This window comes from Meles meles, chromosome 2 (assembly GCF_922984935.1).
Source record: "Meles meles chromosome 2, mMelMel3.1 paternal haplotype, whole genome shotgun sequence".
Taxonomy (NCBI): domain Eukaryota; kingdom Metazoa; phylum Chordata; class Mammalia; order Carnivora; family Mustelidae; genus Meles; species Meles meles.
Genome location: NC_060067.1, coordinates 23,326,759 through 23,339,632, shown reverse-complemented (window position 1 = coordinate 23,339,632; position 12,874 = coordinate 23,326,759).

Below are 12,874 nucleotides of genomic sequence, written 5' to 3'. Positions count from 1 at the left end.
CAGTTTTTAACCTGTTCATGTGCCTCTCTACCCAGTAGACTATTGACTCCTTGTGGCAAGGACCATGTCTTTTCATCTCTGGCTCCCAGCACTTACTACAGGGCTTGAAATACAGAGTGCCTCAGTGTATGTTCAATGGATCCATCCATTTGATGTCTAGCGGAACTTCATAGTCAATGATGACAAACAGTCTGGGGTAAACTAATCCATTGGGTCCAATCTGTTTAGCCAAGGCTTCATTTGTATTTGGGACAGAGATAAAGAGATGATGAGGGTAAGGAGGAGATAGCCTGTGGAAAATCCCAAAACAGACCTGTGTTCTTAGTCACTGGAAATTAAAAGTTTACAAGATCACAGAGAAATCCTTTAGGGGAAGAGCAATCAGCTCAGGATCTAACCCAAGACAAAATCAGACATTTTTGCCCCAAAGCCTAAAGACAGAACTGGTTTTAGTGTGGGTGGATTATACCTTTGCCTCCATAGTGTGATTTTTAGGGACTCAAGCAGCCCCTTCCTTCCCATCTGCTCCTGCTGGGTGATGCCGGCTATTTAATTGTCAGTACTCGGTTCCTGAAACTTGAGATTTTGATCCTTGCTAAAATGGAGGCACATTTGGGAGATATAATATTTTGAATTTCTATCAATGCTTGAAGCAACCAAAGAGTTGAGGAATTTTTTACGTAAGAGGTAGTAAGGTGGAGAAGAAGAGAGTAATTAATAGGTATCTAGAGATCGAGAAAGTTATTCCAGGCATACAGAGAAGAGACGGAATGGAAAAACCTGGAATGCAGATTGTGTGTACGTACTTTGCAGTTCTGCCTTTGACCTACTGTACCTCTGCGAGAATGGAATTTGGCTCTGGATTTAGAAAGACTGGACAAAGAGAGCAAAGATGACTGCCCTTCCCCCTGGGCCTCCTCACAGTCTCATTGGCACTATAGGAATTGCCCTGGCTGGCTTGCCAGTGGTTTTTTGTCTTAGATTAGTTGGTGCCTTTTTTTCCCCCCTTTCTTTTCTTTTTAAGTTTATTTATTATACCCCGTGGGGGGACTCAAACGTGAGACCCCAAGATCAAGAATGACATGCTCCCCTGACTGAGCCAGCCAGGCGCCCCTACCTGGTGCTTTTCTAAGGAAGAAGAGAACTGAGTTGTACTACAGTAGAAGTAAACCCTGGGACACGGGCCAACTTGCCAAATTGTTTCCTGGGCTTGGGATACAGGAAACTATGTAATTACGAGACTGGGATACATAGAATTGGCTCAAAGAAATTAGATACATACACCCAGTGGCCAAGAGCAAGGAGAAAAGATAGATTTGTTGGAGTCAAATGGATTTTATGGAGGCAAGCAACTTAGAGGCCTGGGTTTTCTGATGAGAAGATATTGCTGAACCCAATCCGATTATTTTAAGAAGTCGCTCTCACCAAAGCAGAGACAGTGATGGCTCTGGCTGGGCAGGATCTGAATCTGTGTCCCAGAATTCTCTGAAAGGTTTGACCACCAGAGCAGCCCACTGTTCTCTTCATTTACTTGTGTCCTCGCGAATGGGGTGAAGAGGATCTGTCTCTTTCCAAGTTTATCTCAGCTGGGTTTCTGTCCAGTTATTGAACAAGTTAGGTACCTGCTTGGGGTAGCTCAGAAACAGGCGTGCTGTCATGGATTGTAATTTAAGTGTCTTTGGAAACATAGCGCCTTAGAATGACATGGAGTCAGGGAGAAAATTGAAGAGATGGAACTTTCTACTTCCTCTTTTATCTTCACCCTTTCTGCCAATGACTCTGCCGACAGCTCAGCCTCTTGGTTAGCATGGTAAAGTAGCTCTTGCCAGGAGACACGGAAATCCTTCTACAGTCTTCTTCACCAGGTTATTTCAATATAAAGTGGGCAGGACTTTAATGCAAGAGCTTGAAATCCAGTGGGTAAGCATGCCCCCAAGGATTCCTCCTGGCAATTTTCACAGCGGTAGAAACTGCACTGGGGTGCGACATCCCTTCCCTGTGCCTGAGAGACAACTTCAGCTGCGAGAATAAATAAATGTGTAAGAATAAACCCACAGTAATGTCAAGACCGAAAAAATACTGGAAAGAAATCAAGAGTCATTCACAATGCTGGAATTGGTATCTCAAAATCAGGGTAATGGAAATATCAGCAGTTTCTCCCAAAGGTCACTGTATTAGACTTCTCCCAAGAAACAAAACCAGTAAGACAGATATCGATATAGATCTGTGGAAATTTCTCATGAGGAATTGGCTCACATGATTATGGAAGCTGAGAAGTCCCATCTACTGTCTGCAAGCTGGAGACTGAAAGCCAGGGGTGTCATTTTTAGCTGGAGTCCCAAGGCCTGGAACCAGGGGAGCCAGTGATGGAAAGCCCAGTCTATTACAGGAGAAGGTGAATGAGATGTCCCAGCTTAATCAGTGAGGTAGAAAAAATAAAAGGTAAATTCCTCCTTCCTCTGTCTTTTGTCCTATTCAGGTCCTCACCAGACTCGCTAAAGTTCATCCACATTGGAGAGAGCATCAGTTTATTGAATCAAAGAATTGAAATGCTAATCTCATCCAGAAACACCCAGGCACGCCCAGAAATAGATTTAATCTCGGGCACCCATGACCCATCAAATGGACACATACAATGAACCATCACAATCCCAATCTTTATTTTTTTATTTGACAGACCACAAGTAGGCAGAGAGGCAGGCAGAGAGAGAGAGAGGGAAGCAGGCCCCCCCCCCGCTGAGCAGAGAGCCCGATGTGGGACTCGATCCCAGGACCCTGAGATCATGACCTGAGCCGAAGGCAGCGGCTTAACCCACTGAGCCACCCAGGCGCCCCACAATCCCATTTTTTAAACGTGCCATACACATGTGTGTATTTAATGCGTGAGAGTTTTTCCCATGTAGTTTTCTCTTTTAGTTTAGCATCTTGAAATTTTTTTTAATTTTTTATTTTTTTTTAAGATTTTATTTATTTATTTGACAGAGAGGGATCACAAGTAGGCAGAGAGGGAGAGAGAGAGAGAGAGAGGAAAGCAGGCTCCCTGCTGAGTAGCCTGATGTGGGGCTTGATCCCAGGACCCTGAGATCATGACCTGAGCTGAAGGCATAGGCTTAACCCACCGAGCCACCCAGGTGCCCCTAGCATCTTGAAATATTTAGCGGTCTTCTCCTTCACATGGGTTTACACAGCAGCTTTTACAAAGTATTCATCAAAGGTTTCTTTACTATCTTTAGGTTGGGATTTAGTTTAGAAACATTTTCATTTAAACAACACGCCAGGGATATTTTTCATTGTAGGCAAGCTGCTCTTGTAAGGAAGGTAGAGAGCAAGGAAAGTGTGAAGAGAAGGAGCCCTTCCCCCTTACAGTTCGTGTTCATAAGCTGTCCGTCCTACCACCTCCCTATTCTTCCCTTGTTTCTAAAATTATCTCAAGATCATCTGGCCATGCTCCCCCTAGGGTGAAAACACATTTATAGTGAATGTCTTTTGTGGTCACTTTTTATCATCTCCGCTCCTAAGGAAGTAAATGCGGATGGAATGAAGCCGAACCAGCCTCCTTTCCCCAGACTTCCTGTTTCCTTGCTTCTGTCCTTGCATAGGCACCACCCCTCTCCCCAGACAGAAACCTCTGCCAGTCCCTTCTTCGTTCCTACGAAAGGAGCTACGAGCTACGTGTCTACCCACAGCCATTGTTACACCTTCTTTCTCACTAATAAGCTTTGCTTTTACTGCAAACGTCAGTATGTTCAGGTCAGTAAATGTGGTCAGTTACTTTTCCCAGACTCTCAGGTGCACCCATAGGAACAGGTGGGGGGCAACGTTCTGGCTGGTGAGCTGGAGGCAGAAGTTGAGCAGGACATCTACAAAGCTCATCAAAAGGGGAAAAGGGCTCACCTGGCAGACCCCTTAATACATTTCCCCTTCCCCTTTCCTGCTTGTATCTATGCAGCACAAACACATGTGTTTTGAGGATATACGCATATTCAGGAGCACATCTCAATCATATCAGAGTGGGACGGCTGCAGTTAGGCATGGCTCATGGCTGGTGTGGGTGGGGAAAAGTAAATTGTGAAAAGAGAAGAGCCCTATATAGATGGCTGATGAGAATGTTATTCTGAGACTGATGTTTGCTTAACTCAAGTCTGCACCTGGTATGTTGAATAAAAGGGGGGGGGGCAGTGGAGGAGGAAGACCAAAACAAAAAAGGAGCCAGTGCAGAAAGCTGTCAATGATCTTATGAAATTCTGCAGAATGACATATGGAAAACATTCACCTGGCATCGGCCGACTTGCCAGCTCTTCTGGCCTCCCATCTTGAGTCTTGTGGAGTCTGGCTTCACACCTGGGAGCTCTCAAATGTCTGGGGGCCGGGGCTCTGTACATCACTAGGGGATTCTCTGCTTGTAGTACCTTTCCCCGCAGATGTGAACAGGAACCCTGTGGTTCAAATCCAAACACTGGATTCCCTCTCCGGATACTCTGTCCTGGCTTTGGGCACCTACCCAGCTCCAGGGCCTTGATCGAGGTCTTTACACAGCTGTCCCTTTTAGGACTCAACAGACTTAACTTCCTGTTTAGGTTCTGTCCTCCCTGGGGGGAAATTGCTGGCTGGCTTCTTCCTCCAAGCAGAGATGCATAAACTTAAATGTTAAGTAAAACCTCTGGGCTGTGAAAGAGGTTTTTGACCGAAGGACCTTGCAGTAGAAGCCTAAGGAGGAGTGTGCAGGCTGCCGTATTTGTAACCCACCATGAGCCACGCCTCCTGGCATTCATACCCTTGTAGAACCCCTTCTCCTTGACTTTTTAAAATTCAATTAATTAACATACAGTGTATTGTTAGTTTCAGAGGTAGAGGTCAGTGATGCATCAGTCTTATATAGTTCCAGCGCTCATTACATCACATGCCCCCCCCATGTCCATCACCCAGTTACCCCATCCCCGAACCCACCTCCCCTCCAGAAACCCTCAGTTTGTTTCCTATGATTAAGAGTCTCTTGGGGTGCCTGGGTGGCTCAGTGGGAGAAAGCCTCTGCCTTCAGCTCAGGTCATGATCCCAGAGTACTGGGATCGAGCCCCACATGGGGCTTGCTGCTCGGCAGGGAGCCTGCTTCCTTCTCTCTCTCTCTCTCTCTCTCTCTCTGCCTGCCTCTCCCCCTACTTGAGATCACTATCAAATAAATAAATAAAATCTTTAAAAAAAAAAAAAAGAGTCTCTTATGGTGGGCACCTGGGTGACTCAGTGCGTTAAGCCTCTGCCTTCAGCTCAGGTCATGATCTCAGGGTCCTGGGATCGAGCCCCACATCAGGCTCTCTGCTCGGCGGGGAGCCTGCTTCCCCCTCTCTCTCTCTGCTTGCCTCTCTGCCTGCTTGTGATCTCTCTCTCTCTGTCAAATAAATAAATAAAATCTTAAAAAAAGAGAAGAAGGAAAATGTAACTCTTGGGTCCTAATAATAATAAAAATAAATAATAAATAAAATAAAAATAAAAAATAATAAAAATAAAAAATAAATAAAGCAGATGTCAGGGAGAAAGAATTCCTGTCCCATTCAAGACTCCTTCTAGCTGGGCTAGGAATCGAATTGACACAAGGCAGATAAACAGGAGAAAATCAAATGTAATAGCCAGCGTTCGGGGAATCCGTGTGGACATGGAAGTTGCAAAGACAGACAAAAAGGTATGTGTGTGATTCTGACCTAAGGAGAAGGAGGTGGGGGTCTGGGACTGCAGAGGACAGGAATGCATTTCACAAGGCCATTAGAAGAGCAGATGTTTGGTAATTAGATGTTTGTCCTGCCATAGAGATGGGTCACTCTCTCCCTGCTGATAACCCTTATTCTGGGAAAGACTCCCAGCTTAGATTCTTCTATGTAGTTAAGGGAGGGACAAAACTTTCTCTTGAGCCTGTAGAGCCCCTATTGCCTTCAGCTCAAAATAATCTTCCTGCCAAAGTGGCTCTCGGGCGGCCTGCCTTCAACCCCTACACGGTGAGCTTCTCATGCAAACGTCGGCCACCCTTCTGCTATGGGTCATTGCCAGGGCTAATTCCCACACTGCCCCACCCAGGGTTCCAGCTGCAGAAACTGCGGAACAGCTGCCCAATCCTGTTTTCACATAAATTGCACCTGTGCCCTATAAAGTTCTAGCAGGTGGTCCCCTAAATAAGTTTCAGTATCATTTAAATTTGATAGAAAGGGTTTTGAAAACCATTCGTGGTAATTATACATTAGCATAATGGACGTTGCTGTCATGGTAGCAGCTATAAAAAGGAGGGATAAAAACTTGCTGGGTTTTCTCCAGCGTGGTTCTACAGAAGGGAGCGGTATGGAACAAGCACATGCCATCCAGACCCCAGAGGGCTTACTGTGTTCTGTCGCGCAGCAAAGGCAGTCCAGCTCCTCACTATACCTCGTGGGAGCATTTATTACCTATTCTGTAACTTGCTTCCTTACATGTCACTCTTTATCTGCCACTACGGTGAGCTACTCAAAGGCTGATGTGTTTATTTGACAGTATATATGACGTGCCAGACCGTGCTCACTGCTTTTTACTAATGTTAACTCATTTCATCCTTACCTCTCTCCTACCGGATAGAGCCAATGTCTAGTCCCATTTTATAGATGAGGAAACTGAGGCACAAAGTAGTTATGTAACTTGCCAAGCTGGTAAGTGAAAGAGTTGGAATTTTTTTTTAAGATTTTTATTTATTTGACAGAGAGAGAGAAAGAGAGACAGAGAGCGAGCACAAGCAGGGGAAGCGGCAGAGGGAGAGGGAGAAGCACTGAGCAGGGAGCCCTACATGGGGCTTGATCCCAGGACCATGGGATCATGACCTGAGCCAAAGGCAGAGGCTTAATCAGCTGAGGCACCCAGGCGCCCCCGGAGTTGAAATTCGAATCCAGGCAATCTGGCTGAATATGTACCAACCGTGACACAGCCTGGCTTAGTCCTTATTCATAACAATGAATATCCACAGCACCCACCCACATCCGTGGCATAAGACTCAATACATATATTAAAAAATGAGTAAGTGAGGGACACCTAGGTGGCTCAGTGGGTTAAAGCCTCTGCTTTCGGCTCAGGTCGTGATCTCAGGGTCCTGGGATCGAGCCCCGCATCAGGCTCTCTGCTCAGCGGGGAGCCTGCTTCCCTCTCTCTCTGCCTGCCTCTGTGCCTACTTGTGATCTCTCTCTGTCAAATAAATAAAAATCTTTTTTAAAAAATGCGTAAGTGAATATCTCCCATATGTAAGACAATCATATGCCCAGGATATTCTTGGAGGGTTCTCACTTTAAACATTCTGTTACGGTTTCAAGATATGTATTAAACCACTTATCGCATAATGCCTGATGATTTGGGGGTCAGAATCTGTAAGATTATCAGTTCCATTTACTCTGATTTTTTGTTCAAATTGATCATTCTTAGTCCAATAAATCTTGATGCCAGGAAAGGGGTCCCCTGGATAATAGGCTTCAAATATTAGGCATTGCAAAAATATCAAGTATTATTGGTTTTTATATAAGGTGATTAAATTTGAAGCTAGAATACTCCTAAAAATATCCGTTATATATGGTTGTGTTTTTTTTTTTAAAGTTCTGTTTAGATTCCAAGGACATTCCATGGAAGTTTCTTTCTTTTTTTTTTTTTAAATATTTTATTTATTTGACAGAGAGAAATCACAACTAGGCAGAGGGGCAGGCAGAGAGAGAGGAAAGGAAGCAGGCTCCCTGCGGAGCAGAGAACCCGATGTGGGGCTCGATCCCAGGACCCTGAGATCATGACCTGAGCCGAAGGCAGAGGCTTTAACCCACTGAGCCACCCAGGCGCCCCCCGTTATATATGGTTTTGACAGATTTGAGTCACACAAAGGATTTGGGGGAAGGGATAAGAAGGAGTCTTCTTAGATTTGTTATTACTAGATGTAAAAACCCCTGGAAAGTCTTAGAAGGGTTGCCTCACCAGGAATGCGTCTTGTTAAGACAAGAGACTATTTTTATAAAAGGGGTCAGTATCTCATGTTACAATCTGGCTCCCCAAATATTTCCAGCTAAGGACTGCCAGGTCCGGAAAATCATATATAGCAGTGATTCTCAAAGTGTGATCCCCGACCAGCGGCACCAGCATTTCTGAAGAAGTTATTAGAAATACAAATTCTTGAACCCACCCTAGCCTTACTGAATCAGAAACTCTGAGCTTAGGGGTGCCTGAGTGGCTCAGTCAGTTGGACATCAGCCTTTGGCTCAGGTCATGATCCTAGGGTCCTGCATCATGCTCCCTGTTTAGTGGAGAGCCTGCTTCTCCCTGTGCCTGCCATTCCCCCTGCTTCTGCTCAAGCGTGCACTCTCGCTCTCTCTCTGTTAAATAAATAAACAAAATCTTTAAAAAAGAAAAGAAAAGAAATCTGAGCGTGGTTGCCCGTGCATTTTAACAAGCCCTCCGGGTGACTCTGCTGCAGGCTTGAGTTTAAGAATCATGAAACTATAACTAAGTTTGGTTTGTTTCTAACTTATTTTTTTTTTGTTAAGATTTTATTTATTTGGCAGAGAGAACACAAGCAGAGGGACTGGCAGGCAGAGGGAGGGGGGAAGCAGACTACCTGCTGAGCAGGAAGCCAATGTGGGGCTCCATCCCAGGACCCGGGACCATGACCTGAGCTGAAGGCAGATGCTTCAAGCCACTCAAGCACCCCTAACTTATTTTTTAAAAAGAGAGATAATTTAAGAATAAGTGAACTGATACTGTGAAATGAACTAAATACAGGATTGTTGAATTAGTAACTAAACAAACATGTACACACACTTCCATGTGACAAGCGTGACCCAAGTTTCCAGAAGTCCCCATAGGGTTGAGAGGGTGTGAATCTCACATTTAACCAGAGGCTGCAGCAAAACCTTCCATCTGTTTCAATGGCCCTATTACGTTCTGCTCTCCTGCCACGGGGGAAAGAGGTCCCAAGACAAAGTTCATGTCTCCTGGTGACACAGTTCTTTCTTTTCTTTCCATGGCCCCCTTCCCTCAGGCACGTGTGATGTCTTGGAAGGGGCTGGGGGCCACGGTAGCCAAGACCAGCCCTCTAGAATGCTGCTCTGTCGGGACAGTCTCAAGTCCCCCTGCTCAGTCCACCTGGTTCTATGAGAAGATCCTACTACCCCTCTTTTCGGTCCTTTCTTTGAAGGTCATGGTCCATAAGTCCAATTTCTACATGTCTGAAGTGTGGCTCTGGACTGGGATCCGTTCCCGTCTCATAGGATTTCTGGACCCCGTGTGAAGCAGGGTGTGTGTTTCGACCTCTGTGTTAGTCAGTGTCCCTGAGCATGACAAAATGGCTTAAAGTCTCTCGGAATATTTTCTAACAGTCAGAAAAACTGACCTGTCTAAACTTCACAGGGGCCTTGCAGAGTGGCATAGGAAGTAGAGTGGTGTTGCCTAATCGCTCATGCCAGCCTTACCTGACCTGACCTAAATGATCTGTCAGACATCCATTCATCTGTCCCTGCATCCAAAAACACGCATTGGCACGTACATATCCAGATGCTTTTAGTCCTTTCTGGAAGAGGCAGAAAATACCAGGATTTTAAAATATCGGTATCTGTAAATGTGTCGGTGCATGAAAAAAAAAAAACCCAAGTACTATAAAATATGATTCAAAAACATGATTTTTGTACACATAAAATATGACTACCCATCCCTAAGGAATAAATGAAACTTTAGTTAGCTGAAGGTAATGTAAATATTCCTGCCTCGACCAGTATGGCCCCCCTCCCATTTTCTGTCCCTCAGTCTGTATTTTTTGTTAACACTTTTCAGTAGCTACATCAAAATCCTTTTTTTTTCTTTGGAAAGAATGATTGTCAAGACTTTTCTGCTCGCCACCAAAGATTTTGTCTCTCAATAGGTCAAATGTCAGACCAAGACCAGAAATGACTCTACAGCTTTTTTTTTTTATTTTTTATGTATTTATTTGACAGAGAGAGATCATAAGTAGGCAGAGAGGCAGGCAGAGAGAGTGAGAGGGAAGCAGGCTCCCTGCCGAGCAGAGAGCCTGATGTGGGACTCAATCCCAGGACCCTGAGATCATGACCTGAGCCTAAGGCAGCGGCTTAAACCACTGAGCCACCCAGGCGCCTGACTCTACAGCTTTAAATGACCTCACAGCTTTACCTCCTGCTGTTAATATTTATCAGGAGTTTTGCTCACGTTCAGGGTGCTTTATGTCACGGGCCAGCTGCAGCGGCCACTCGCTTAAAAGGACTTCTCTCTTTCTGTATGATTTTTCCCAGTGCTTCTCTGTTATGGGGATAGTTCAGACTGACTTGTGTGTAGAAGGAGAAAAAATTCAAGGCAGTTCTTCAAGCGACACTGAAGGACCTGGAAAATCTCCCCCAAGTGTGCGGGAGACACTTACTTGTTCTTTTCTGGGTGACACTATCAAACTCCCCTTGGCGGTAGCTGCTTAACATTTTTCCACTTAGCAATTTCAGGCCCACCGTGTGTGGTCCTCCCGTGGCTTAGAGATAGCGCATTTCTGTGCGCCAGACTTGATGAATGAGCTCTCCGGAGATGGATAGTTCCCCATGCGGGAAGACCGGAAAAGGGTCCGCTGTTGTAAAGTGTGTGTCGCTAAAAGTATTCTGTTGTATCTCTGCCATCCTGATTTCTTATTTCTGTTATTAGACGGTATGAGGCAAGGAGCCTGGGGTGAAATTGTGATGTAGGACAAGCTTGACCTTAATAGCTGCTCTCGTGCCCTTATTACTCACAGTGTCCTGGTTTCTAGAACCCTGACCAAGGGGTATTATATTAGCAACGCACTGAGATCCCACTGCTAAGACAGGGATGCCAAGGAGGCTTCAGCCCCTGTGCCAGCTCTGATTAGCCGTAGAGGCTGCTAGCTGCACTGTGTGGAGGGTTCTAACCCCGGACTGCATGAGAAAGCAAGCTCTGACAGATTAGTAACTTCCCCCAAAGGCTGGGAGCGTGCCACCAAACTTGCCTAGAACTTGCCATCCCTGTGTTAAGAATTTAACACATTACCTTTCGGTGGGATATTTGCACATTAGAAGAAGAATGTGAAAGAGACAACACTTGATTAAAACACTGATGATGAATGGAAGTTCAGACATTGGTAGAAGGCTGGGGAGGTATATATTTGGGGGAAGCCATACAGAGAGAGCAGAAGAAAGTGAAAGGAAGATCTGTTCCAGAAGAGACACTCAGGGGCACCTGGGTGGCTCAGTCAGTTAAGATTTGACTCTTGGTTTCAGCTCAGGTTATGATTCTCAGGGTCAGGAGATGGAGCACTGGGGGAGTGGCTCCATGCTCAGCAGGGAGTCTGCTTCTCCCTCTCCCTCTGCCCCTCCCCCCATGCTCTCACTCTCTCAAATAAATAAAGCTTTAAAAAAAAAAAAAGCCAAAGAGAAAAGCGAGAGAGAGACTCGGTTCAAAAGAGCACAGAAAAAGTATGCATCCTAGCTTTAAAAGCTACCATTTCATAGACCTAACATGAAGTCTACATTTTAGTTAAGTGTATAAAATGTGCCCAAGGTGCTGTAATTTATTTTGCTGCTAATACGGTTTCTGTAGAACGACAGGGACAACTTCCCATGCTTCACATTACACTCATCTGTCTGTTGCTTATTTTATTCGCTGTCTGTGATTTGAGCCAAGGAGCCCGAGAAAGGGGGCTCACAGATGGCACAGATAAACCCTATGTTGTGGATCAAGATGCCCTCGGCATTCAGCAAATACTAACCGCCCACCTGCTCGTTTGGACACCAGCTTCCTTTCCCACCTGGGTCTAACTAAGGAAGAAGCACCTCACTTAGCAGCACTGCAAACACCAAATTCTTTTAGGGCCATGGTTTTGTATGTTCAGAATGGAAAAGGGCAGCCACCAAATCCACCACAGAGAGAGGAAGCCAAGGCAGTCTGCCAAAAGGACTCCCTTCACCGAGTTAGGTATTTTGAGAGCACAATGATTAAAAAAATAATAAAATAAGGACACTACATTTGGAGTCAGAAGACACGCTGTGCCCTTTAGTTGGCCAGGAGCCAACTAAACCTGTTTCAGACTGTTTCCTAAACCATAAAACAGAGACCCAACAACCCCCAACTTATAGCCAAATCATTGCTGGTTGACAAAAGAGAAGCCATCATGAATTGAACTCCGATTTCCTACAAGCACAAGGCCTATCACAAACATGATGAAACTAATCGTAAAAAGTCAAACAAGAAAGTTCAAATATGGTCACAGGCATTTATTAAATATGTAAAACCACAGAGTCCTAAAAACTTAATAGCAAATGGTCCTTTGGAGAGGTTTTCTGCATAGCTCAGACTTTTTGCAGCTTATCAAAATATTTGGTTTATGAGGACAGCTTCTCCTAAGAAATCACCCTACGGCCAACAAAGGATGTCTTCACTCCTCCAAAGACTAACGTACCACATGGAAAGTTAGGGTCATCTGCCTCACAGACATTCATTGCCAATTTCATGAGCATGGATGACTCTGAAAGTCTTTGAGTGGAAAATGCTTCTCTGGTGCCTCCTGCCTCTTCCTTTGCAGAGAAGAATTTGTTGGGGAACTCCATAGCCAAGATTCTAGCATCTCTGTTCTTCAGCTTGGTCCGTGTTGCCAGGCCAATGCAATGTCCTTGGCACTTGGTCCCTAGACTTTCACTGTTGTTGTTGTTGTGTTTGTTTGTTTGTTCTTAATACATATTAGGTTTGGTCACTGTGGTGAAGTTCTTATTTCCAGTAATAAAACTCACTAAAGTGAGGGTCAAAAATCAAAACATTTCAAATTGTGGGTGAAAACATATATGAAAGTGCTTAATAAAATACAAAGGACTGTTTTATTTTTAATATTTATTTGTTT